The sequence below is a fragment of the Anas acuta genome, chromosome 7, assembly GCF_963932015.1.
Source record: "Anas acuta chromosome 7, bAnaAcu1.1, whole genome shotgun sequence".
Classification (NCBI taxonomy): Eukaryota; Metazoa; Chordata; class Aves; order Anseriformes; family Anatidae; genus Anas; species Anas acuta.
In genome coordinates, this window is record NC_088985.1 from 28,563,631 (window position 1) to 28,570,430 (window position 6,800).

A 6,800-nucleotide genomic window follows, 5' to 3' on the forward strand; every position below is an offset into this window, starting at 1 on the left:
AACTTGTGTTGAGCAACTGCTAGCAGCAATAAGTGAGAGCATTAACCTGATTGCAGATAGCAACATTTAGAAGTGCAGCTTTCCAAAGGAGGAAAAAAAATAATCTAGAAAACATTGCTCTTGCATTCAACTCTAAGGTCAGTTGAAACTGATCTAGTAAGATGTTAAATGGGCAAGGGGGCTACTGCTGAAGGGTATGGTTACTTTCCATCACTGATAGAATGAAAAAAAGCAACTAGAAGAATATTTCCTAAGGACTTATCTTGACCAGATTCAACTCTTGCAACAGTGGTAATGGTTTAACAGAAAGTGCACTCCGCCTGTGCAACTACTACTAGAACAACAAATAGTAAGATTTTCAAGTAAAAATTGAATTTTGTGATTGTTAGTCAGGATTCTCATTCTGCTGAAAGAGATTAGGCTCCGCAAGGCTGCCTTTTATGCATCTTTTTAGACTCAGAGAATAGCTTCTGGTATTACAAGTTCATACTGTGTTCTTTTGTATACAGGTTTTTATACCTTCTTGAATTCTTTGTGATATGTTTCCAAAGATAGTAAAAGAAAAATCCAAACAAAGCATATTGATCTTCTCCAGCTTACTATTCAAGTTTTGAGTAGAATTTCTGTAGTGTGCTACACTGGCCTCAGTTACACAATTGATGTATCCACAGCTTGAAGCTTTTGAAAGGCCAGACAGCCCAGCTGAATTGCTTTTTTTTTCCCCACTGATTACTTGAGTCAAGTCATCTCTTCTCCATGCTAAAATACTTCTAAAAAGATTCAAGGGGTGAAGCATAATTACAGAAGCTGTGTAAATGAAACAAAGAGCTTAAGTACTCTTTATAATATATACAAATATGAAAAATAGTACATTGCATTTGTAGTACACCAAAAGGATGCGTGACAACCTACGCAACGTACCTTTAAAAGGGGAAGGTATAAGTGAAGAACCAGAACTTCCAAATATCTTAATACCCATTTAGGATGAAAAGAAAATACAACACCACAAAGTATTGCAAAGCAGGTGTTGAGGCTCCACCAGGGTAAACTAACACACCTGTTGAGAAAACACAAACCATATTGCAGTTTACCCCATGCAAGGATTAAATATCCTCATAACAAACAGCAGTTTGAGGCCTTGCGCTCTGCTGCAGGACAGCTGCCTTAGCTATTGCATTTGCTGTTATATTCTTCCAAGCAGAACACCAGAAATAAGGATCTCTGCCCAGGGTTTCCTCCAACTCTTTCCCTCTGCCAGAGATTTTTCTTCGGAAGTAGCCCAGCATTTAAAGGTAGCCCTTTTGTAATAAAGGTGTTCCTCCTTTCCCTGCCTCCACAAAGACTTCCTGCATTCCCAGCAACTTCCAAACCCTTATATTAATTCCATGCTCTTTTGTTCTCCTGTTTTAATGTCTGCCAGTATCCATACTCATCTTTCTCAGAAGAGATTAGCAGGGACTTGTTTCAAACACGTTTTAATATCAGCGTCAATTCACTTTACCTCTATACTCAGCATGGTCAGGAGAGCACAACTTGCAGGAAGGCAGCATTGCAGCTGAAGTACACCAGCAGCAGCTGGGTACAAAAACCTCACACACCATAACTGCACCCCACTGAGAAAGAAAAGCAAGCAAGTCAGAAATTTATTTTTGGTAGTTTGCAATTACTTTCTTCCTGCTCTGCTGACAGACTCTCCCACCCCCCAGCCATGCCAGAGGAAAACCAACATCCTTTCTTTACTTCTAAGGCCTCTCTCCACAACCTCGTTTGCCTCATTACACACACGATGTTAGTTTATGTTCCAAAGCTAATTGCAATAATTTTTAGATGAGGAACAAAAATCAGGTTCATTGAGGCTACAGAAAAAGGAAGAGCAGACCATAAGAAGTCTGCTGATTTCTAAAAGCTTGGTTAGAGACAATTTGAAAAAGGTTCTCATAGAGGAATCTGTGCTAAATGGTCTCCATCAGTTACGGAAACCTTTGACTTCTCATTTCCACCGATTTTACCAGCTGCATTTCAATCCCCTAATTGTTTCCTTGTTCCCTGAGATTGTTGTTGTTTGCTTGCTTACTTTCAACCATGAAGGATACCCCTTCTTCGCACAACTAGGTCTAATGAAGGGTACTATTTCCACCATTGTAAAACATCTAAACATAAGATCTCTTCCAGGTTTCTCTCATTTGTGATTTTCACTCAAGATTTACAAAGCTTGAAAGTGCTCATTTTCCCATAGGATTCTGAAAAATTCCTTTGCATGATATAGTCTGTGCATATAACAGATTGTCAGCAGACAGAAAATAAGCTTAATTTCTTCCTACACAGGAAAAGGTATGCTCCTAGGCAGCATCTGTTACTAACTTAGTTACCCATGAGGCTTTTTTTCTAAGCACATTAATTCATTGATAGAAGTTGGTGGGGTTTTGTTTGTTTGTTCATTTGTTTTTTTTTTTTTTTTTTTGGGGGGGGGGGGGGGGGGGGAGGAAAAGTTTTTCTACTTCTTAAACTGTTTTCAATGTGAACATTTTGCAAACTCAAACAAAACTGTAACTATTACTTTGGAAGTATGACATGTATTACTGATGCATCCAGAGTCTTTTTGGTCCTTACGACGTGCTGTTCTCTATACACACATCTGAAGAACTACCCCTGCCCTGGACAACCAATCTGAGTAGTGAGAAAAGCCTCACTGTGCCTACTTCACAGCAGGAGAAGCTACCATGATGAAATTCACTGACCTTGGATCACAGCTGGAGCTCATTCCTGGTCACCAGCAAGCTAGCTTTGAACAGACACCATGCATGGCAGCTATGGAAGCACAGGATGACTGCAACACTGCTGCATGTAAACGTGCAAGTGAGCCAATTTAAGACTAGTGCAAGATGATTCCAGTTGTAGCAACAGCTTTGGGCTGGGGTCAGAGACAGCCTTAACCCACATAAGAAATCACTAGCAGAGCACAGCACTCTAATCCAGCTCTCCTAGATCACTAATCAGCAGTTCTCAACTCAACATTTTTTTTTAAATCTATGGTCTCCATTTCTTATGTTCAGGGACTCGTTTCTGTTACTTTTTTAATAAGTAGTTTTATTTTTCCTTTTGCATCATTACTGCAAATCACTCCACAAGACCCTTACTAAGCATCTGGAAGTGCTACTTAATTACTTGCCTTCAGCAGATCAAGCTGCTCACCTGATCAGAGACAAGAGCTGTAGAAATCACAGCCCTCTCGTGTTTTAGCTGAAATTGTGCTTTATATTTGAAGAACAGACATCAGATAGCTGCAGAAGGGAGCTGTGCTGCCAAATCAGCAGCAACTGCACAGTAACAGGAGCATTAGCAGGACAAACACACATAGCTGTTCTTTACCCATTTTTTTTTTCCTTCTACCCCCCTCTGAGTCTTTGCTGGCATACATTCATGTGGAAAGAGCAGAGTTTAAGGCTACCGTTCTCTTTCAAACAATTACAGGCAAACAAGAAATTGGTCAGCTACTTCATGTAGGCATGTGGGTTTTTTTGTTTGTTTTAAAAAAAGGTTCAGTGAAAGTATGTCTTACATTCAGCAGCCTGACTCAGGCAGCTATTTCTCAGCCTACCAACATGGGCCTCTCATTCAGTAAGGTTTTTAAGCACACGATTATCATTATTTTCAAGCCAAATACAATGAAAACAGTGGGGTTGTGTCTGCCCTTAAAGCCAGGCTTTCCTTTGATGAAAGCAAGGCTAGATAACCCATCCACGGGACACATATTGCTCCAGTGAAATATCTGCATGCTTTCAGGTTTCTTTGTTCATTCCCTAACACCAGATTTATAAAGATCGATCATATTTTCCCTCTAGTAAAACCTACCTTGAGCCCACACTGATCGTGACATTCAGCTTGAAATGCAGTGATTGCATTCACCTCTGCCTGTTCCATTCCCTCCTAACATTGGAGAAGTACTCATTTCAAGCTTAATGACAAATCTGCCCATAAAACATGTAGCAAAAAGTTTCAAATCTGATGCTTTGGGAAACTGTCCCATTTTGCAAAATGTTTTTAGAACACTGCCTTATCCCATTTCATGATGGTTATGATAATTTAAGAGTCATTTTACACACAAGTTATGATTTCACCCTTGCACACAGGGCTGTGGCTAGAAAAGGCAAGCCAGGGTTTACAAGGGATATAACATTTTTCTTTTCCTTCCCCATTTGTGGGAAAAGATGGACAGCTCTGGAGCCTTGTAGATATTATTACATGTGTGAAAGACAATGGGTACGTCACATGAGAGAATCAGTTCTCCACTCAGCTCAGGAACAAGGAGAAATTAACTTCTGCTGTTTTGCATAGTGCTTCGAAACAAGGTATTAGCTATTATTTGACATTCATACGAAGACAAAAGGAGAATCAATCTTCTTAGACACCATCTTAATTTGGTTCTTTTGTGTATTTCAGCAACTGATAAGACATGTTCAAAATCTCATCCTTTACTGAGCCACTTTTCCTTGTTCCCTACTAAAGGATTTTCTCCTCACTCAAGATGAATGCAAGCCTCACCTCAGGGGTAGCCCCATCTTCAAGGGGCAAGGAAGAGGAAAAAATGGCGAGACAGGAAAGAAAAGTTTGGCAGATGGCACCTCTAAGGAAATCAGTAAAAGCAGTGCTTCACTTCCTCTCCAGTTCCACTCTTATATCCTAGTTATCTCACTTGAATCACAACTAACTTCACAAGTAGTAAAGAAAAAAAAAAAGCTAAGGTCTGCATCAGTATTTCTGCTATTGTACTGGGTAGCAAAGTTCACAAGCTCCCATGGCTATACATGAGATTCTAGAAGAAGCAATTTTCCAATGTATTCCTCACCATCCAAAGCCTAAAGCCAATATTCAAATTTTGTACTCCAGATTTACAGAAAAGATACCACTAACCCCAGAAACAGTTGCTTCATTAGAAGCCAAGTGAAAGCTGCCACGCCAGCCATTTGACAACTAATTCCTTCCCAGTTTGGAGGAGTGAAAAGGGTTTCCTGACTAGACCAAGGTACTATGTAAAATACATAAAAGGCAAGTGAGTTAAGCTGAAGCAATCCTGACAGGAACCTCCCCAACATTGCCATTAGAAGAAATGGAGTGAGAGAGCGCACACTAGTAGCAAAACATTAACTAGGGGATCACAAGAACTTGGTTCAAAACCTAAGTGCATTTTCTTAATGTAAGGGGCTCTTCGACTTGTTAGCATGGAAATATTTTGGAAAAAAGTTTTCTTAGCCTCATATCCATGTCTTATAAAGGAAACTGGAGGACGGATTTCAAGTTATGACAGGAAACACTGCCAAAATAATAAAAATGAATAGAGAAAGAAGCATTCCTGCTGAAAAGGATTTGGTTTTGCAACACTAGCCACAAGACAAGTAATTTGGTCAGTGGTAACAAATGAAAGCTGCATTCTCAGACCATCCAGGTGAAAGATCCCTCTTGAGTTCCCACATGATGCATCCTACACTCTTCAGAGGAAACGACATTCATTAACAAAGCATGCAAGCTCATCTATAACTTCAGATATTTTCCTGTAGAAGGCACAAAAGCTCCTGAATACTGTACTAAGTACTAACAAAACAGAGGGCACAGTTTCAAGTTTTCAGATTCTGCATCCATCTTCCCAGCTCATTTAATTAAACAAAAGAGTTACAGCAGAAGCTGGCTGTCAAGACCTGGATGATTTATTTGCTACTGCATTAGCTTGCGGGCAAAAGTTTGGCTCTAGCCTAGTCCTTAACAAATCTGGATGCAGTTCTTATAATGCCATGAGAGCACTATACAGCCTTAAGCAATTCCTCTTCTCCAAACTCTTGTTGGTAGACTGGAGTTATACTGCTGCTTCCTACAAGGGATAATATCCACTCTGGAAGTTGTCATGCCTACTGTTGTATGCTGACCTGAATTCACTGGTGGAAAAGACTGGGTAGAAGTGCAAACTGAAAGAACAGTTAGTCCACCTTATTCATACAGCAAGTCCATTAAGTACCCTGGGAGCACTCTAGTGCTCTGAGTCATTTGGGTCAGCTGCAGCCTGCTCACAGAGCTCTGCAGGGGCACCTGTGTCCCCAGAGATGCATTGCTCAGAAGCCAGGTTTCACCCTGTTACCTCACTGTGCAAGGAGCAGACCCAGAAACAAGCTCATTTTGTCTAGTGTACAGGTCTTCAGGCACACATTTTGACAGCAGCTGAGAAAGCAGGTCAGAGAACTGTTGATAAATACCAGAACTGGACTGGCATGTCCAGATCACTGCAGGCCACAAGCACATCCCAAGTGTGAAAGTAGCCTCAGCTGTGGTTTTAACATTGGTGGCCATCATGGGATGGCAAGACTACTCCACCATCACTTGGCTCTCAGTGGCCAGCAAAAAGAAATAAGGGCAGGAAGTAATTCAGGAAAGGGAAGCTCCAGGTCATAGTGCCTCACAAAGCCACCGATGTTGCAGGCAGGTTGTCCTCAGAGCTGGCTTTAGCTCGCCAAGGGTTAACCAATGGCTTACTATTTAGTCACATTGAACTTGCTTCACAAGTTTCTCACTAAATACTTACACAGCATGAAAATGATTTAAACATATGGAAAGAGTTCATTTTATACCTAAGCCAAAATGATGCACCAAAAAAAAAAAAAAACCAACCCACTAACACAAGATAGGAAAGCCTCAACACTAATGAGCAAGAACTATGTGTGAGACAGAGGCAAGTTAAACCTGTAATAGCTGCTAATGAGCCAATCAGTTGCACAATTATTTGCCATTATTAAAAGAGGACAGTCACTATAGCA